The sequence below is a fragment of the Amblyomma maculatum genome, chromosome 1 (assembly GCF_055883805.1).
Source record: "Amblyomma maculatum isolate TAMU_Amacu chromosome 1, ASM5588380v1, whole genome shotgun sequence".
Taxonomy (NCBI): domain Eukaryota; kingdom Metazoa; phylum Arthropoda; class Arachnida; order Ixodida; family Ixodidae; genus Amblyomma; species Amblyomma maculatum.
Genome location: NC_139344.1, coordinates 215606020 through 215628399, shown reverse-complemented (window position 1 = coordinate 215628399; position 22380 = coordinate 215606020).

Below are 22380 nucleotides of genomic sequence, written 5' to 3'. Positions count from 1 at the left end.
CATATAGCCTCCCGTGGCAAGGACTCCTAACATCCACACACACTCGCTTTCTTCCATTTTTCTTTTATTTGACAGTTCAGAGTTCCAAGCACAGTTTTATTTCTCAGAAGAGTATTGAATTCTCAGAGGGGATATTTTATTCAATATCACAAGGTGCAGTTTTGTCGTGACTCTTTTGGAGAACTGCACTGTGTTTACATGCCACTACAATTGGTTTCTGTTCTTTGAATTGTATTGAGGATCTGTGTATTCACTCCCCGATGAACTTGATGTATGGGCTTGCAGGATAGTTATGTAAACAAAGCAAAGGACTCGGGTAGGTAAGTACACTAGTCATAGAAGTATAGTATTTCATGTTCACAGACAAATCAAAATTCCATCAAGTCTGCATGCTGTCCTGGCAACTAAGTGACATGTCATTACACTTGGTCACTGTTTTACAATTAGCCCCTAGACAGTTTTTCTCTACAAGTGGGGACCCTTAGCTGATGCAAGGCAGTGGGCGCTAAGTATTTCTTGATCCCAACTGACCGCTTCGGCCATGCACTATTACTCTGTCGTGCAGTGACGCGACTTTTCAGTGCTTACTCTTAGCTGTATTGTTTTTAAGTATGAGAAACAGTGAAATAAAACTACAACAGAAGAATAAAACACTCATTCCACACAAAACACATCCAATATATACATATTTGTACTTAGAATAGTCATTTCATATCATGCAATGTTTCGAAAACTTTATGGACTCTTCCTCAGCAGCAGCACAATTGTGCCATAATTCTTGTTTATTTGTGCTCAGCACTAACTGAACAAATATTTCACTTGAAATTTGACTGGTAGAGGCTGTCTCAATTGGTAACAATTCTTTTCAGTACATGCTGCAGCTGAGTAGCTTGAGCTGTGTTGCATGTTAACACTCAATCGCCAGATTTCATTTGCTACTTTGCTGAAATGACAAAAGCAGTGCACACACATGAAACCTAGGAAGACCAAATGGCATAGGTCAAGAAAAGGAAGTGTATGCTGCACTTGACATGAAGGCTCTCATTAATATAGGGAGCACTGAGCACAGAGATGGAGAAACTAGTAATACATACTGGGGGGCATGCAAATTGTAGTTTTGCCAACCAAACTGATTATGAATAGCATAGTCTTGCTGCTGAATCAAATGTGAATAGTGCTGAAAACCAAACTGAATACAAATAAACTAGTTGAGCAGCTATTTTAAATGTCTTTGAAGAAGTAAACACATTGAATTTTAGAGATAATTTGAACATGCACTGTTTGAATCATTTGCTATGGCATGGATACCATAACAAATGATTCCATGCACTTTTAAAGATTTGTTACTGTCATGAACCTCGATACATTTTCTGCGTGCAAATGCATCTCATATGCAACACCACAGCTGTACGTTGCAGCCAGAAATGAGGATTACGTGGCGAAATGTACCCCACTAAGAGATTGCTACCACCGGGGAGAACCGCACGGAAAGCAGTGCTTCTGTACATGTTACAAATGATGTGCATGTTTGTTTATGCTTTGCAGTCTATTTTCTCACAGTAAAACAGGCGTGTTGTAAAATGTGTTCAGGCTGTAATTTCGGATGAAAACATTAAATGATCAGCTCCTGCATCTTTGCCGCGAGTGCTATACCGAAGTGAACGCGCGAACACAGGCAGGGGAGATATGAATATATACACTTTACCTTTCAATGTATACGTCCGGGAGTAATTTAAAAAATTCGTGCCGTCTTCTCCTCATACTAACATAAACACACCAAGTAGACGGCGAAAGCAGGTGCCGCTGGGGCGTCTACGCTGTTGCTGGATGATTGCATCGCCGGCGACTTAATCGCTCTAATAATGGTTATTTCATACTGTTTGTGCTGTATATGCGGGGGCTCAATAACTCTACAGCTAGGGTGCAAATTAATTTGATAGCTGACGATCGATAGCCACCGTGAAGAGGAAAAGTTGCCCCAAACCAGCGCCGCAGCCGTCAAATGCAGCGTTTCGACGTTCGAAGCAGCGCGCGCCGGGAGCGCCAATCAGAGCGCTGGAGAAATCCGCCACCCAAAAGATGCACAAAAGTGACCGTATAGCACCCTATGCGCCTCCCGTGTCGAACGCGTCCGCCAGCTGGCGGAAGGCGGACGAGCGCAGCGCCTCTAAAAACGACCGTACGGGGGCCTTAAGCCTAGCCTGCGCCTGAGAGATCCGGTTGGACTTTCTTACTTGAGAAAGGGCCCACCGAGGCGGAAATCGCTCCACAGGGGCGTCTTCGTCATTCGTTCTTACGGAGGGCACTGTCCTACCCACACAAAACGACAGTAAATAAACGAAACAAGATAAAAACACAGAGCTCTAAGCGGACACGTATCCGCTCAGGCGCTTCTTCTTCGTCTTCCGGGCAATAGATTAAATAGATTCCGGGAAATAGATTAAAAATGGATTCGTGCGGTGACGTAAGAATGGTGTGACGTTCAAAACAAAACTTTTAGCAGAGCTATATTCATGATGATTGGATGGTAAATATAACTAACTGGGGAGGGGAGGGAAAACGAACGTATGCATGGTAAAAAGGGAAGAAGTTGTGCTTGTATTGCCAATGGGGTGAAATGAACTGCCTGTCAAGGGCCGCTTCCAGAAATCTGATTGGCTGATGCTGTGTAGTGGGAAATATGTAATATATAAATATCATACGGTGATGGCAAAATGAAGCTTCATTACATAAAAGATGTACTGCCATTGCCGTAAATGATTTAATTTGGGCTCCACGTTTGGGACCACTACAGGACCACTTTGAGGCGACCACGTAAAAACATGGCGAATGTGACGTGGAGTAGTATAGACGGCTGTTAGCTCGCCTTAGTTTGGCAGACACTTACTCTGGGTGGTGAAGTGAGCTGATACATCTTGTTTTAATTGCTGAAAAGACTAAAACGGACGTCATCAGGCTACTTTTAAGCTGCGCAACACCTCAGAAGAATAATAATGAAGACGCAAATTTACAGCCGCATGAGGGCACTAGCTGTCCTCCCGTTGTCAACGCTTCGCTGTCATCATTCATCTACGCGGTTGTAGTAAACCGCAGCTATGACGGTCTGTTAGCTCCAAGCGGTTGAGCTGCGCGAAACGGGCATTTCAGAGAGCACCCTGATGCTCGAGAATTCTCTGTCTGAATGGTTCATGAGTGCGAGCACGTGAATCGTCATGCGGTGTGGCCATGAGTCCAAGAAGCTTTTAACGATTGACAATTGTTTTTGTTTCACCACTCTTTCAACAGCTAATCGAATTATTCCTAGGTGCTGCTGACTTCTTTTCGTTCTTCAAATAATGCGCGAAGCCTCTCCAAATATGTGCAATTGAATTAATGTCAGCAGGTTGTTTCGCCCACTCCACAAAGTCCACCGCCCTCATCTTCAGCAATTTTTTTCACATACATAAAATTCGGTCGTCGTTCTGTTGAAACGCATATCCAAAGTAAAAATTCTTGCGTGCCTAAGGAAGCATAATATTTTCAAAAATTCCTACATATAACGACAGGGTACCTCGAATTATGTGAGCTCCACTAGCGGAGAATCAGCACAACGCTTCCTCTATGAATTAACATTGGAAGTTGATAACGAGGTTCATATCACACGCGTTTTGGGTGTTCTATATTGCGAACCTCCTGACTCCACGTAGCAAGAGCTCCGTGGTTCATCGAAATATGTCGTGTCCATTAGGTCGCCTCTCCACATTAGGTGTTCCGAGGCCTAACTCATTTTGGCCCTGAATTCTTTTCGCTATTTGCGGGTTTTGTGCTTGGCTGCTCGCGTTTTGCTCATCACATTGCACATGACGAATCACAGATTAATGAAGCCACTGTATGGATCCGGATACCAATGCCATGCAAATGTTTGAAAATGTCGATAACAGACACTGGAAAGTGTTTTCTCTTTTCGGCCTAGAGTGGTACACCGGGACACCTTTGAACAGACCAACAGTTTATTTGGCCTCTTTAAGGTAGTGCTGGTGAGGACCGAAAAAGAAAACCACTACGGAATCTACTGTCATTCAAACTTTTCGAGGCCACGAACAGCGGTACTCTGAGCTACACGAAAAGCCAGTCGTTTCATCCAAGAATAGTTGAACAGTCTTGGTGGCATTAGGTGCACCTCAAGCACCGCTCATTGCTTATAAAACATGTGTAGCAATATCCGTAACCGCAGAATAAGTCAATTGAATATGACAAGTTAATAACAGTTTGGTGCAGGCAGAAAATGAACGTAGTGGCAAGCGCCCCAACACCTCCTTGCGGAAGAGGGCATAGCTATACATCAAAATATACTCAAAAAAACAAATAGGTTTTTTTTTTAAAGGTTTTCAAATTCGTGCAAAAAAAAAAAAAAAAAGACAAATATCGTACCTTCTTCCCACCTACCGTATCTACCACCAGTTGTCCCGTGCTGTGCGCGAATCTCTTAGTGACGAATCCCAAAACAAACTGAATGGCCTACCAGTGTGGAAGATCCATCATTACGAGGGCGACTACCGCATCAGTAGGACATGCAGCCTGAAAAATAACTTTACGATAGCTAGAGAGATTATCTGCATCAACGGCACATTGTCAAATGAGCTGAGGCTTACATGTCAGTGTTCCCTTACCTTGACAATAAGATGCAGTTTTTGCACCTTGCCCTTTCGTTTTGAGACCCATAAACGTATTGAATATGTCACTCTATAGGCCTAAGAAAAGCCTTGTCTTCTAAAACGTGCATATTAAGTTCGTCAAAAAACTGATGGTCGTGGTCCGCCACCGTGGCTCGTTGGCCGCGCTCGACTTCTGAGCTGGGAGACCCAGGTACGAAGTCGGCCGCTGGGGCCGCATTTCGATGGAAGTGAAGCGGCAGACACCCGTGTACTGTGTGATGGCGGTGCACGTGTTAAAAAAAAAAAAAAAAAAAAAAAAAAAAAAAAAAAAAAAACTTAAGCGGTCTGACTTATCCAGACCTCTCAACTACGGCATCCCTCATAACCCGAGTTGCTTTGGGACGTTAAACCCTATAGGCTATGGGATAGGCCTGCTTTAATCTTCAGCCCGCGTTCACAAAACGTGGTCCATATATCTTTTGTCTTACTGCTTCGAAGACGAAGTGGGGCGCCTGAGAGGAGCTTCATCGATCATTGATCTCTATAGCGTTCACGAAAGTCTGGCTCAGTATACTCAAAAAGCACAAGAAAAACGAACGGCGTTTAAAAGACAAGAGTAAGGAACTTATCCTTATCATACCGTACTTTCCCATGCAAAGCGACTCATGGCTTAAAGGAGATCACCAATAGATATAGAATTTGTTTTCTGTGCTCTATGCAAGCTCAATAAATTTCGAGCGATGCTTGCCGGACGAAATCGGTAACCTTGCTACAAGAAACAAGTGACCAAACATACAGAACGCATAAGCAGACTTATCTATACGAAATCCCCTTCACCTGCAATCATCTTCTAACCGGGCATTTAAAGGTCAATCGAAATAACACAACTTAAACGCGAAGAACAGTTCTAGAGGTTTGCTGGAACTGGTCGTACAAAAAGCAAGATGCCTAGCACGTGGCGACGATAGGTCATTGACGAAGCATTTTGTGCCGCTGAAGCACACGATAGACATCAGTTCTTGATTCTTGAAAGGAGCTTTGGCATCTCGCCGGACGCGAGCAAGGCGAACCTGTTTACTGGTACGTTTAATTGGGAGTGCCTTTATCTGCCTTTGTGGACTATTGCTTTGATTGTGCTTTTGCTATAAATATTGGCTATTTTTCTAATGGTGCACAAAGCTTTCTAGTTTTATTTTCACGACTTCTACCCTTCAACATCCGCTCTCTCTCCCTTTTTCTTTTTCTTTTGCGGGGTACTTCCCTTTGAATGCCGACACTGCTAGCAAAGATTGACTTCATCCCATCTACACGAACTTGTGTTACTGGTCACAAGCGCTGTGTCTCTTTTGTTACTGATTTCGCGCTTTTGTTGCAGAATAACTTTCTCTAGTCTTGCTGTCGATGCCTGTATTGACTACAGTGGAGTCCTTGTAGTCGTAGCTAGCACGCGATAGACTGTTTTTGTGCCCGCAGTAAAGGGTCCAGTCATCTCTGAAGCTGAGTGTATATATAGGTATATATTGTGAAAGAAGGCTAGGTTGAGACGGCAAGGTCGTGACGGCAAGGCCAGCGATGCCTTGTCTAGCGTTTTACTCCGATGACAAAACCCAGGCGCGTGCCGGAGCCGGCACCGCGGGATGATGATGATGGTATGTACAAATGAAAGAGGAAGATCATGGCATGTACAAATTAAAGAACGTCCACGGAAGGCTCACAATATATATACATATATTAAGAAGCGTTCAGAGTCGCCTCTTCTAACATGGTGTATTTTTTCTCACCAAAGTTTTTTTTTTTTTTTAATGCGTAAGCACTCAGTGGCTATGTTTGAGGAATTCGATCGCCACCAGGATTTTGTCGGCAGGATTGCGTTGAATTGAGGGAAAATAAGAAATAGCGATTGGCTGTAGTCGATAAAGGATGAAAGAATGTCGCTAGGGAAAATATTTTGTGCATGTGGGATCAAAAGTAATTAATTAGAGCCAATTAGGTCAATTAAATGCCGAAATAGCCAAACGGTGTAACGTTGACGTTCAAAGTGATCACCTGGTACCTCACTTCCGGCCACGTGACCTATGAGGACGTCATAATAGTGACGTAGTTATGTCGATGTCGGATGTGACGTCAGTGTGTGACGTCATAAAACCAGAAATAAACGTGTTTCGAATGAAATAGCCGAATGAACGAGTGAAAGTGATCAGAAAGTGTGTAAGGCTCTTAATTAATCAAAGAAAGTGTGATTAAAGGATACATAAGAGAAAAAGGCTTCAAAAATACGTAATGAGAACATGATGCACAAAAGACGCTGTTGCTGTAGTAGCTGCCGTCGCGCCGTCATGGCACAGCCTAGCAACGCGTGACGCGTGCTTACGCATTCCTCCAACGCGGGTGGCCGCAGAGATCTCACACTTTTTAGTAATAACTAATTAGCTATTATTTAAATTATTGGCCTGAGAAAAAAGTAAAAGCGGAAAACTTTTAGATCTCGAGAAACGACTAGTTATACGTTGTTTCCATCAAGCTGTTAAAGTAAGGTGATTTTTCAGTGCTGGGCATTCCCACAAGTGGTGAATGTCGGCTTTAACATTTTCATTTTTACAGATCGGGCACCCTGGGCGGGGATATAAATGTCGGAAGTGAGACCACGTCCTAGTGACAGCTGATGTGAGGGCCCCACCGACCCAGAGCCTCCTAAGCGCAGCCTCCTCTGCACGGTTGAGACCGCGGGGGAGGGATACCGCACACGGAGGTATAAGAGCACGTGTGCGGCGCCGGAGGTGTTCCTTTCTTGATAAAAGGAGGGTAGCGTCGTCCACTTCAATGCACCGTGGAATTGATGAGTCTTAGTTCACGAGGCGGACCGCTAAATCTTCTTGACTCTGGGAAAGCAGCAAGTCCCGTGCGCTGCCGCTTTGTGATCCTCGGGGACATTCGTCGAGACTTTATTCCGTGACATCTTGTGCAGGTGCTGGGTAACGCATCCATCCCATGTTCCGAAAACCTCCCACCAACCGAGACTCCAGCCCTCAGGGATCTCCTACCATCGAGATAACGCCTCCTCATAAGTGTAGGAATTGGGGGGGGGCTGTATGTGCAGCACTGCGGCGGAGCCAAGCTCCTCGCTATGTCGATGCTGCTTCGAGGTCTTGAGCTGGAATTCGCGCCCCTGCGATTTCACCGTACTGCGAGCACGCCACCATCTGCTCCACTACCTTCGGCGAATACGCGATCACCCATGATCGTGAAGGTCGATACCTCTCCGCCGTCCTTCGTATTGTAGCAGTCGCAGGAGATGCCCATCTTCTAAGACTTTCCAGGCGATGACCCGGAAGACTGGTTGGTTTGGTTTGTGGGGTTTAACGTCCCAAAGCAACTCAGGCTATGAGAGACGCCGTAGTGGAGGACTCCGGAAATTTCGACCACCTGCGGTTCTTTGACGTGCACTGGCATCGCACAGCATACGGGCGCCTTACTTTTCGCCTCCATTGAAAAGCGGCCGCCGAGGCCAGGATTCGATCCCGCGTCCTTGGGAACAGTAGTCGAGCGCCGTAACCACTGTGCCACCCAGGCGGGGTGACCCGGAAGACTGACTAGAGAAATTTGAGCGGGTAGAGCAGTACAATCGCTGGGCCAACGACCAGAAGCTGTAGCATGCATTTTTTTTTTTTTTTTCACTGGACGGGGCAACTCGCCCTTGGTTTGAAAATCATGAAACCACTATAGCAACGTGGAGTTCCTTCAGAGACCAGTTCCTGCAAGCCTTCACCACCGTCCTTCAAAGGTAACACTCTGAGCGGCTCCTGCAGACGAGAGTTCGGCTCCCTGACGAGAGTGCCTTCGTTTACTTCGAGGACATGACGAAGTTGTTCCCTCATGCTGATCCCAAAATGTTCGAGAAAAAAACGTCTTTATCTCATGAGTGGAATTAAGGAGCAGACCTTCGTACTGTGGAATACTGCGCTACTTGATATACAGAAACAAGTGAAAGACGACACACGAATGAAGCGCAAACTTACAACTGTTTATTTTTATCAACAAAACACGTACATATAGCACGTACGTATATACATATAGCATTCTCTTCAAATCACAAACACATCATTCATGCGTGTGATCATGCACGTTATCACTTAGACCACAACTCCGCATCTGCGCAGCTATCATATCTAGCTCCTCTTTTGTGAGAGCCACAGATGATGTACTGACACACGTATCTTTTTCTGCTGACTCAATTAAGAAGGCTTCTACGATTTCTCTTTCAATTATTTCCTTTTGTTTGCCTACAATTTCAGTCCTGTGGAATAATGGTTTGCAGCCAGTTTCGCACCGCAAGCAATGTTGCGCAAGATTTCCAGGGTGGCTGATTTTCCCACAGTCATTATGATGTTCCAGGAGCCTCTTATTAACACATCTTCCCATTTGTCCGATGTATTGTTTTCCGCACGAAATCGGGATATTGTAAATGATTTCATCCTGACAAGGTATGAACCTTTTTTGATGTGCAATTTCACATTCCTTCCTCTTGCCACACTTGTCATGCTCATTTACTGCGTTACAGAGGCTTATCAACTTTTTTGGCGCCCTAAATATCACCTTCACATTATTTTTGTTTGCTACCTTCTTTAATCCATGTTACACTTTATGTATATATGGAATTACAACACATCGCTCTCTGTTGCCCTCTTCTCTCTGCACCTGCGTTTTCTTCGTTATGTTTTTCAGCAGCTTTTCTGCCACAAACGAAATGACACTATCTGGAAAACCACTGGCTTTCAGCCGGGTTATTTGCATGCCGATGCTTTCTGTCATTTTGTGATCTCAGGACTTCTTAATGCTCTGCAACATGCACGAGTGGGCAACACTCACTTTAACAAGCTTATACTGACTGGAATCGAATCTCATGAGGCTTTTTTCGTTTTTGGTATGATACCACCAGCATGTGTGCATGAGGGTCCCCTGTATTTGTAGATCAAAGAACCTTATCATCCCTTTATCAGGTACTTCGTAGGTAAAGTCAAGCCCATTGAACTTGCACTTGAAAAGCGCGACCATCATATCCGCGTCGACAGTACCAGGTGTTTCTGTACTAAAACAAAGCAAAAAATCATCTACGTATCGAAAGCATGCTACAAAATCCCTGCTATCCAGTTCAGGTTTCAGGCTGCGGTCTCCCTTTGCCATGTATAGGTGCGAATGGACAGGAGCCAGGCACGGACCGATACAAATGCCTCCTCGCTGTGCGTATATTTTCCCTTCGTACAGCACATACAGGGATCTCAGATACACCCACAGTAGTTCAAGGAAGCCGCTGACGCTCGTCCCGCGCTCGTTCTGAAACTTCGTTGGTCCGTAGCTGTCAATACATTCTTCAACTGCTGATATCGCGCCGCCTTGAGGAATTGAATAGAACATGTTTGCATTGTAGACCTTCGTAGGCGTACAGCACTGTCCCCCCAAGACCATGCCAAAATTTGAGTCTGAGGTCACTACCATCGAGAAGGCGCTCGAGATGCGATCTAAGCACTACACAAGCGGCCATCCAACCGGTTGGCTGCCGCCATAGTCGACACTGGTAGCACTGAAGTGTTTCGCGAGACGTTACGGGTCGTCGTACGTTAGGAGCTGCAGAACCTTTTTGCGACGGCCCCACGGCCACAAGTGTCCTGTCTTTCGCAAATGATTTGGGGAGATGTCAAACAGGCGTTCACTCCACCCAACCCACTCCAGCCAATACCACCACAGGCCATGACCTACGCTGCAGTCGCTCGTCGTACCTGTCCCCCTCCAGGTCAGCACCAAGAGGCCCCTGCGTACATCCTTCCAGCACCTCCCGCTCAATCTCCTCAGGTGCGTCCACGCAAAAGCAACGTCCGGCGCTCCCGCGATCATCGCCCACTGTGCTGCCACTGTGCCAAGGCTGGCCACCTGTACCGCAACTGCTTTTACAGAAGAATGGGTCTGCCGGGATTTAGTGCCGAAGCGCGAAAACCGCAGTTTCGTACTGAAACATTTGAAATGCTCTACGAATATTCCCGGTCGCCTTCACCCCGCAATTGCTCCTCGCAAACATGTTCAAACGCCGGCCTGACGCGGGCCTGCGCCCTCAGTCCCCGTCGGGAAAACTAGACGCGGCAACCTTGTGTGTGTGTGTGTGTGTGGGAGTGAGGGGGGGGGGGGGGGGGGGAGGTTGCTTCTCAGCGAAATATCCTCCACCGCGGTAACCGTATGGTCACACCGTTTCTTGACCCGACGCGCACCGCCTTGATCCGCTGCCGAGTTCCTGTTCTCCGGTGACGCGAAACCATTTTAGTGCCGCACCGCAGCCGCGACAGGACCCCGCGTAGATACTACGCCACCACAACTTGTAGCGATCGCGGAGAACCGCGCATCCCTCCGAAGCACCGCGCGCCGCGGAGGATGAAGGGGACAAAAGTATTCCTTCTCTTCCGGGGTTGAGTAACCCAAACGGGTTTCTCGATAGCGCCGCGTTTCCCTCTTCCCTCGCCGGGCGCAGGAGCGCACCGCTAGGCATCGCAGACGCGACGCTCATTGGCCGAAAAAGGACAAAGGGCAAGATGCGCCGAGATCGGCGGGAACCGGCTACCGCCGAGGAGAGACGACAGCGAGCCGCGACAACGGAAGGACGCAAGGTAAATACCTCCCCGCTATACTTCTTTGTTGTCGCCATCTTGCCCTTCGAAGTGCCAGGCCCCATCCAAAAGGATAGGGTCTCCAGCAAGACCTTCACTAGCGTTCTTTTTGGGAAGACCCAATAAGCATCTGGTTCCGGGCAAAGTCCTGTTCTGTGTTGTGTCGTATTTCGCATTACTACTTTGCGGCCGTGAGAACGGCTGCCCGTGGTGTGTGATCGCGGGAGCTCGGTGTTTGCGGCCGAGACCTCAGAAGAGGCTCGACGGCTTAGTAAGAACCCCCACAACTGGCGCCCCAACGTGGTTCTCTCGTGCAGAAGCACTTGAGCTACTCGCTCCCGCCGGACACAATGCCAGACCAGCAGAGTAATCGGCCTGATCTGATGTGGCTCGCAGAGCTCAGCCCCGGGTACAGGGAAAGCCCGGCCCACGGCTCGCTCGCCGCCAGCGCGACTCTACAGACGGGACAATTCGCCGCTGCAGGAGCAGCCAGCGAAACACGACGCCCGCAGGCAGATTCCGGCAGACGCCGCGAAATGCAACCCTCAAGAGTTGGCGCGCCCCTGCACTACGCTCGAACGGATTGGGGAGAAGCGGCAGGCACGCCATGTCCGCCCTCGCAGCTACCAAACGGCAGCACAGGGGCCGCGCCAACCCCGCCGACGATCTCGCCACTCGTCGCGGCACCCGAGAGCGAGGGAGCGGCAAACGCCGAAAACCTCGCAGGAGTCCTCGCCAGCGCATTCCAGCAAGCGCTGCAGTCCTTGCAACCCACCCCGCGGATCGGAACACCGATCCCAACGTACAGCGGCTACGGCGATCAAATGAGCGCCAACAGCTTTCTCCTGGCGCTAGACCAGTACGGCCAAGTCAACGGCTGCAGCGAGACCCACATGCTGCGAAGGGTGATACCAGTGGCACTGGTTGACCAAGCCGCTCGGTGGCACCGTTTGGTAGGTCACACAGCGAGCACTATGGCTGAATTCCGCAGTATGTTTAGGGAGGAATTCCTTCCTCACGACTACCAGCAGCGAATGCGGCGAGAATTGGAACTCCGAACCCAAGCTCCCGACGAGTCGCTCGTCGAATAATACGTCAGGGCGATGCAGGAGCTTTACGATTACGCCGATCCCAACGCTTCGAACACGGAGCAAGTGGAACGAGTAATCCGACAGAGCCACCCCACCTTTGCTCTTTACCTGCGGGGAAGTCGCTGCAGGAACCTGAATGAGCTTGCCGTGGAAGCGCGTCGGGTGCAAGCCTAAATTTCAGCTGCCCGTGCGTACCGGCCCCCGCCACCCCCATCGGATTGTCTGGAGCCCAGCTGCGCCTGGAATGGCAGTGCGCGTTCAAGGAGTGAAAACGCTCGAACGTCACGTGTTTCAGGTGAGGGCGCTTTCCCGGAAATCTCGGATCGCGCTCTTGATCCCTACTCAAACGGGCCGAGGATCATCGAAGCTGCGCGAGAGGTATAGTGGTCAACCTCACGCCGACCGCCCGACAGAGATTACCAAACACGGTCAAATGATCGAGCGCTGGTGACGCGTGCGGACGGGCAGCGTAACATGGCGGTGGCACCGGCTCAACAAGCTCTCACGGACGGCCGTACGCGAGAGCACCCTCGTCTGCCTAGAGCCCGGAATCCCGGGCCATGCTTCTCTTGTGGCCAAGTTGGTCACTTGGCTCGTGCCTGCCCTGCGAGTCAGGGAAACGAGGTAGGCCGCCGGTAGCAGCGCCGGCGGCCGAAGCTGATCCGAGCGACGGAGCTGCAATAGTGGCACCCTCACTTCTCAGGATCGGAACACCGACCACTACCAGGGCTCCGTTCATAGACCTTGCGATAGCAGGGACTACGTTCCGAGCACTGCTTGGCACTGGTGCTAGCACTTCTCTAATCGGAGACGAAGTCGTTTCCCGCCTTCGACAGAGAGGCATTCGGGTGCGAAAACGCAGCCTGCCCCTCCAGTTGGCGAGCGGAGAAGTATGCTCCGGCGGTGATGTGCGCCTTGTCGCGCGTTGGAATCAGCGCACCCGGCGACAGCGTTTCATTCTTCTGCCTGGACTCACGGTACCAGTTATTCTCGGCCGAGATTTCTTGTCCCGTACGGGAATCGTGGTTGATATCGGCAATGGTGGCTATCGGGAAAGCCCGTTCGCGCCACTCAAGCGGTTCGTCACAGCACCGACCACGACGGCCGAAAGGACAGCTTCCGAGGTGGAAAGGAGGAACACCTCCCGAGGAAGCGGCGCTCCCCCTCAGCCGCTGAATACAGCAGCTGCGGCCCGTCCCCATGCCTTGCGCGTGGGCGCGGAAGAGCGTTTACAGGGTTTGCTGGCAAACGCCGACAACCTGACAGACCACGAGCGCGGCCGCGTCTTTTCGTTGTTAGGAAACTTCGAAGAGATGTTCACGGACCGCCCCGGCTGTACCAAGCTTGTACAGCACCGCATCGAGACAGGAGACGCGCAGCCTTGGAAATCCAACCCGAGACCGGTCAGCCCCGCCAAAAGGCAGGCGATTGACGCGGCGCTGCAAGAACTGATCGATGCGGGCATTGTTCGCCGCTCATCAAGCCCCTGGGGATTCCCAGTGGTGCTGGTCCCCAAAAAGGACGGTAGCTCCCGGCTGTGCGTGGACTACAGGCGACTGAATGCGGTCACACAAAAGGATGCATACCCCTTCCCGAGCGTGGACGACATTGTTTCGAACCTCGGCGGAGCGCGGTATTTTTCTACTCTGGACGCTAGCAAAGGCTATCTCCAAGTAGAGATGCGACCAGGTGACGAGTGTAAAACGGCGTTCACCTGCCACAGGGGTCTCTACGAATTCGTTAGAATGCCCTTCGGTCTGTCCGGAAGTCCGAGCACCTTTCAGCGGCTGATCGACCGTGTACTGGGAGACGCCAAATGGCATCACGCTCTCGCCTACCTGGACGACATCGTCATCTACTCCCGCACATTCGAGGAACACCTCGAACACCTCCGAGACGTTCTGGGAAAACTCAAAACAGCAGGTCTCACGCTGAACCCCGCTAAAGCACAGCTGTACAGGGCTGAAGTCAGTTTGCTCGGCTACCGCGTTCAGCGAGGAAAAGGAAAAGCGAGGACCCTGACAAACTTCGCGCTATCCTGGAATTCCCGGTGCCGAATGATGTAAAGGCCGTGCGCCGTTTTCTCGGCATGGTGGGCTACTATCGCCAATTCATTCCCAACTGCATCCGCCTGCAAACCCCTCTAACAAAATTGTTAAGGAAGGCAGCCCCGTGGGAATGGGGAGAGGAACAGCAGGCGAGTTTTCGTCAGCTCTCGCAAGCCATCGCCGATACTGCGTCACTGAAACTCCCCGACCTAAATAGGCCCTTTTTGATCCAGACAGATGCCTGCGATTTCGGAGTGGGCGCAGTGCTTCTCCAAAAGGAGGACGAGAAACTGCGCCCCGTGGCGTTCGCCAGCCGCGCGCTGACGCCGGCGGAGCGCAACTACTCAGTGACGGAGAAGGAATGCCTCGCTATCATCTTCGCGCTCCGAAAATTCGAGATGTACGTGGAAGGTACAAGGTTCACGGTCGAAACCGATCACATGGCCTTGACATGGCTGACCCGCTTACGCGAGCCGAGCGGGAGGCTCGCGCGCTGGGCACTGACGCTACAGCGCTTCGATTTCGAGGTGCGCTACCGGAAAGGTGCCACAAACGTGGTTGCGGACGCGCTGTCGCGCACGCCGGTGAATGACCCGTCCCCAGCCGCGGGAGAGGAGGCGCGGCAACTTCCCCGCTCGTCGGGAAAGGAGGGCCGAAAGGAAAAATTCCTGCCTCCGGAGCACGCGCATCTCGTGACAGCGAAAACGCCGATCGAGATTGCATTCAGCAGGGAAGAGCTTATCAAAGCTCAACAGGAAGACTCGTATTGTCGTGAGATGGTCGCCAGTCTGCTTGAAGAGACGGACCAATCGACACCGCTGGTCGAAGAGCGCCCAGAATCCGCGGAGAACGCGGTAGGCGCGAGCTCTAGTGCAGCTGGTATTGCTGCGAGTGAGCTGGACAACTTCCTGTTGGACGCTGATAGAGCTTTGCTGAAATACGTGCCTGGCAAAGAAGACTCAAACGAGTGCTTTAAAGCCGTCATCCCCAGCCAACTGAGGCATGCTGCTTTGCAGCACTATCACGACGCAGACGGTCACGGAAGCGCACCAAAGACATGGAAGAAACTATGTCGGCTCGCTACCTGGCCAGGAATGAAGGCTGATGTATGTAAATACGTACGGACCTGCCACGTCTGCCAAGAAAGGAAGCCGCGAGGTGGAAAACCGCCTGGCCTGCTCCAACCGATCGTGAGCACAAAGCCATGGGAAACTGTGGCGTGCGATCTGATCGGACCGCTGCCGCGCAGCAAAAGAGGGCACAAATTTGTGTTAGTGGTGACATGTCACTTCAGCGGAATCGCTGAACTCTATCCGCTGCGAAACGCCACAACGAAGGAAATCCTGACGAAGCTCTCAGGATTGTTCTGTCGCTACGGGTTTCCGGAGAGGCTGATCACTGACAACGCCTCGTATTTCACGGCGAAAGTTTTTCGTGATACGTGTGCCGCCATGGGCGTACGGCAGCAGCGAACAACGTGTTATCATCCGCAGTCAAATGTGACCGAACGCCGCAATCGCGATGTGAAACCACTACTCGGGGCATACGCCCAGACGCACAACGACTGGGATGAGCACCTCGACGCGATCACCTTTGCACTGCGAACAAGCGAGAATCGCTCCACAGGTTTCACGCCTGCCTTCCTGATGTTCGGGAGGGAACTAAATACGCCAACTGACACCATTTTGACCAAAAGGCAGGATGCTTCGTCAGGCGAAACGGCAATAGCCGACTACGCGCGGCGCATGCGTGATCGTTTGCAAAAAGCAGTGAGCGAGGCCAGCAAAAATCGCGCTAAAGCAAGGGCTAGCCAGAAGGCTGCCTATGATCGCGCGCATCGGAACGTGGAATTTCAAGTGGGAGACTTCGTTCTAAAGCGTAGCCATGTGCAGAGCGATGCGAGCACGGGGTTCGCAGCTGGCCTTGCGCCTAAATGGATTGGGCCGTTCATAGTTGCTGAGAAGCTCTCGCAGTTGAACTACAGGCTGAAAGATCCGAACCATACATGGCAGTAATTGAATTACAGTAATGAAATTACTGTAATTTAATTACTTTTCTCGGTAATTTGTAATGTAATGAATTCCTTTTTCGGGTAGGTAATTTAGTAATGTAATGAATTACTTTTGGCAGTAATTTTGCAGCAAAAGTAATTAATTCCTTTCGAAATTACTTTTACTAAAATGCGCCACTACTCCTTCAATAGACGACGAAGTAGAGTGCCGCGAAAGCAGAAACGGCGTGCGGCAAGTGAAGCCAGCGTAACGGATCGGCAAATGGGGACAGAGTTGTGCAGAACAGTGCGCCTCAGACCTTAACCATTCTCCAAGCAGCAGGATACAAGGCGTCAAGGGAATGCTGGAGAGAGGGTGCAAGAAGGCTGGAGCTGAAAACTAGTATGGAGCGCGGCGTAGCGGCACTCCCTGTTGCGTCGGCTAGGGCACAGTGGTGCCTGGTTACACTCAACACCACGGGGCGAAGGAGGATTGGGGTTGGGGGAGATAGGCAGAAGGGTCCATGACGTGAGGAACCGTGGCTTGAGCATTACTGAGCAGTGAGCACAAATGTGCCGACAGCGATTCTTGGGACTGCGGAAGCAATAAATAACCTAGCTTCTCGGGCCCTTCAGATGGCGGAGACAGCTCCGGGCCAGCAAGACGCTGGGTTCGCCGGTCATTTCAGGACCGTTCGACCATGTTTTTGTTTTTTTGCGGTAGTCTTGTTTTTGTAATCGCACGTACTGTAGGAGGGAGAGAAGGAATAGCTCTCTGGGACGGAATTTGGCGGGAAGACGAAAGAATGTGAGTGCTTCGCGTCTGGAGAACAAGTTGTTTTGCTTACTAGCTTTGCTTAGTTTTTGCATGGATGGAAACTAGAAAGTAATTTAAAAGTAATTTAATTACTCAGTAGAAGTAATTGTAATGTAATTTCATTACTTTTTGGGAGCAGTAATGAGTAATGTAATTTAATTACTTTTGTGGGATTTTCAGCAAAGTAATTAGTAATGTAATTTAATTCCTTTTCAAAAGTAATTTTGCCATGTATGATCCGAACACGGGTCGACTCGGCAAGCCGATCCACGTCGGGGAGCTAAAACAGTACTTCCAACGGGAAGTGGCTGGCAGGGCAGCAGCGCCGATTTCGCGAAGACGCGGGAAAAGGTCAGTGCCCCCACCTACCCCCAAAGCTCGCCCATACAATACCCGCTCTAGGCAAAAACGACCTTGACGGGGTGAGTGGCCTGACAACAACACCTCGACCGCTCAGACGAGTGGTCAAGGAAGCAACCGGTTGTGAGGAAGCGAGCTGGCTACGGGAGGGTCGTATCTAGCAGTATTGTCGGTATGTCCCCTCGTGCCAAACAAAGGGGGGGAAGGAAAGGAAAAGCGGATGCTGGCGAAGACGCTACCAAGCTGTTCCCCCTTTCCACTCGCTGCCGTAGGGACCTGGCCAAATGGCAGGCAACTATTGGCTAGGAGCGCCAAAGGAAAACTAGTCGGAAATCCGAAAGGGGTCTCCCAGAAGGCGCTGCGAAGACAGGCGTCGTCTCCCAGCGAACTCGCTGACGCAGTCGACATCACAAGCATCGGATAGTCAGCAGCAACAAAACCTTGGGTGCCAGCGACGGTCGCAGCTCTAGCCGCCACAAGAGAAGCGCGCACTCCCTCGAGACTGGCCGTGCCACAACCCAAGTCGCCGCCGCCCAGCCGTCAGGAAGCAGCGCCCGGCGACGGTTCTGGACGGCTGTAGGAGCAGCAGCTGCCGGCTGCAGTGCGGCCTCTCGAGCGCCGGATCGCCATGGAGGGACACTTCTCGAGATAAGCGCTTCGGATATCGCCGCCGTGTTTCCGGCAAGTGGCGTGTGTGCGTGCGTGCGCGCGTGTGGGTGTGACCGCGGTCGTCGCAGCTGTGTGACAGCATTTCCATGCGGTCGGCGTACCGACGAGCGGTGCCATGGGATCATCGCGAGCTTCGAGGCAAGGGACTTCCTGCTTCACGGCAGACAGAGTAGCTGTGGAGCAGCGAACGGAAAGATTACGGCGCAACCAACCCTCCAGGCACTGGACGTCGCGAAACCGCCGTGGCGGCGCTTACACCTGCGCAGTGAAGAACTGTACGGAAGACCGGACTACCCGACCATCCCTTCCCAACTAGCCACCCGGACAGCGGCGTTGGAGCGTTGGATGCAAAACAACAAGGCGGCAAGGAAGTCGTTGCCGGCCTACCGTCGCCTGATTTCAGGTGACGTTCGGTCTTTAGGGAGGAGGAGTGTAGCGATCGCGGAGAACCGCGCATCCCTCCGAAGCACCGCGCGCCGCGGAGGATGAAGGGGACAAAAGTATTCCTTCTCTTCCGGGGTTGAGTAACCCAAACGGGTTTCTCGATAGCGCCGCGTTTCCCTCTTCCCTCGCCGGGCGCAGGAGCGCACCGCTAGGCATCGCAGACGCGACGCTCATTGGCCGAAAAAGGACAAAGGGCAAGATGCGCCGAGATCGGCGGGAACCGGCTACCGCCGAGGAGAGACGACAGCGAGCCGCGACAACGGAAGGACGCAAGGTAAATACCTCCCCGCTATACTTCTTTGTTGTCCCCATCTTGCCCTTCGAAGTGGCAGGCCCCATCCAAAAGGATAGGGTCTCCAGCAAGACCTTCACCAGCGTTCTTTTTGGGAAGACCCAATAAACATCTGGTTCCGGGCAAAGTCCTGTTCTGTGTTGTGTCGTATTTCGCATTACTACTTTGCGGCCGTGAGAACGGCTGCCCGTGGTGTGTGATCGCGGGAGCTCGGTGTTTGCGGCCTAGACCTCAGAAGAGGCTCGACGGCTTAGTAAGAACCCCCACAAACTCTAACCGCTGACCAGAACGTTTCAGTGGATGGAACTGACGTGACAGCGCTCGTGGATACCAGCGCTTATTATTCTGTACTAAGTGGGACCTTCACCGTCACACTGAAAAAGGTGACTAGATACAGGACAGGCCCGTAACTTCGTACTGCCGGAAGCTACTTGATCACACCGACCGGTACATGCACGTTCAACGGTAACAGTGTAAAAGAAATGTGCAACATTCGTCTCACTTGCTCAGTGTTCCCGCGACGTAATCCCTGGCATGGATTGCTTAGCAGAAAACTGAGCAGTAATTGACTTTCAGTCTAAATCAGTGACTTTATCGACGGAGACAGCGATTATAGTATTGTACATTCTCGATCATTACGTCACCATTCCGCCCCGTTTCAGTGTGAAGACGCCTGTCGCAGCGAAGACGCTGCGAAACTTTCAAGGTGTCGCGGAGAGCAAACAGATCCTGCTTTTCGAACGGAATCTTGCTGTCGCTAGGGGAATCGTTCGCCTCGAAGACGGAGAAGCAGGTGTCCTACTCACGAATTTTGACGGGTGAGCGCCAGCATCTAAGCATTGGGACTGTAGTGGCTGACATTTGCGGTATCACACACATTATTCGAAACTCCCCTGGTCTTGTTACAATGTCATCGACCAAGCCGGAGAGTCCTACCACCGATCTACAGTTCGCTATTAAGATATTAAGGTTTCTCAACTGCAGCATTACCAAGTGAAAGATTTCCACCACTATCGGGCAATCTTCTCTAATTCTTCACGTGATGACAGTACTGATCTCGCCAAACACCGCATTATTACGGATAACACCGTGCCCTATTGCTCTCTTAGACAGTCACCTTACCGAGAGTCTCCAAACGTTCCCGTAAAAAAAAAAATAAAAAAAAGGTACGTTGAGTTTTTGCCTGGGTTACCGCTGGCTAAACGAAATTACTAAATGAAAAAAAAAAAAGACGTCTATCCCTTGCCACGAATCGACGTTGCTCTGGATCCCCTCTGCTCCGCCAAATATTTCTCTTCGATGGACCTGAAAACCGGATGCAGGCAAATCGAGGCAGATGAGAGGTACCGAGAGAAAACAGTGTTTATTACTCCGGATGGGCTCTTTATTTATTTATAGATACTGCTAATCTCATTCGGGATTGTAGCAGGTGGGCATAGTACAAGATACGTGTATATACGGCATCTAAGGAACACACAATGACATGATCATATGTACAAGGTAAATCTAGAAAATAAAATGCACAGAGTACAAAATTAGGGAGAAATATTATACAATTAAAAACAAATATGAAGCATTTCCAATAACATGCACAGATGAGAACTATACAGGTATTACGATACTTCACTACGAAAAAACATGAATATACTGCTATCATGTGTATGCGCGTAAGTAACAAAAATTAGAAGGAACAAAACCTAACGGGCGGCATACTGGCAGAACATGAGCATAAAAGAACTTTTTGCTCATAAGTTTTAGTTCTTTCCACTGCGGCTACAAACTTAGCAAACGAAGATAAATTAGTAACAGATGGACTCATGCTGTTCTATTCTCTTGTGGCTAAAGCGAAGAATGAGTATTTGAAGCAGTCAGTGTGGAAGTAATATTCAGTTAGCGTGTTTGAATGCTTTCTACGTGTCGGTCTAGTTGTATAGAGAAAGCGATGTATTTAGCAGGATTAACTTTAAGTGCCGATAAAGTAGTTGGTACATGAGTTAGAGACGTGCGATTTTAGCTCGAGTTTGAAGTGTTTTTTATTCCCTGCCTTTTCATTATTTCAGTTGGTGAGTCGGTTGTTCTGTACTTGTTAAATAGAAACCTAACTGCCTTCCTTTGTACTGCTTCAATTTTATTTATGTATTTATTGGTAAAAGGAAACCAAACGACATTAGCATATTCGAGAGCAGAGCGAATGAGTGCATTGAAAGCTAATAATTTAGTTTTATAAGGAGCTACTTTGAGGTGCGCGCTTGATAGCAAATAATCGTTTTAATCCAGTTGAGATTATATAATTGATGTGGGCGTTCCATCTGAGATCACAGTTTATTAATAGGCCTAAGTATTCATGTTCATTACTGCCGCCATACGGATACCGTTTATAATGTACTGAAATCTCGATATACATTTATTCCTAGTTACTGGCACGACAGCAGATTTAGTTGCGTCATATGCCAGTCAATGCACCAGTTGTTTATAGATGCTAGTGTACTGTTAAGAGCTCTGTGGTCATAGACTGAGTTAATTGCTCGATATAAAAATGCAGTCATCAGTGAAAAGCCGTATGTTAACGTTAAGATTAGTCACTATATCATTGATGACGATTAAGAACAAGACAGGTGCCAAGACGCTGTCTTGGGGTACGTTTGACGCAACGTGAATTATATTAGATGATTGTTGAGTTGCACAAACTGTGTCCTGTCGGTTAAGTAGTTACTAATCCAGTTAACTATAGTGGCTTGGCCTAGCGCTGATTGTAGTTTGTTAACAAGCTTAGTGTGCGACACCTGATCAAACGCCTTTGAAAAGTCTAATAGTATAAGATTGTTTCTGGTTGTCTATGGTTTGAAATAAGTTGTCCACTAATTCTAATAACTGAGTTACGGTTCCCCTGACGGAACCCATGCTGGAATGAAGAAAATACGTCGTTAGTTTCGGGAAATACATTTATGTACTTAGGGATAAGTGCTCGAGCAAGACCGACTGAAGTAGCATTTCAGTTCAGTCGTTCAGTCGTGTCCGACTCTTTGTGACCCTATGGACCATGTCACGCCACGCTTTCCGGTCTCTCACTATCTTCCTAACATCACATAACTTCATCTGCAGTGCCTCGAGGATGTCATCCAACCATCGCGTTCGCTGCCTACCCCTTCTCCGGTGACCCTCAACCTTTCCCAACATCAAATCTTTCTCCAGCGACTCCTCTCTTCTCATCAGATGACCAAAGTAGCTGAGCTTTAACTTTAGAATTTGACCCTCCAATGAGCAGTCAGGGTTTATGGTCGACAATATCGACTGATTTGATCGTCTGGCAGTCCAAGGAACTCTCAAGAGTCTTCGCCAGCACCACAATTCAAACGCGTCAATTCTTCGGCGGTCAGCCTTTTTT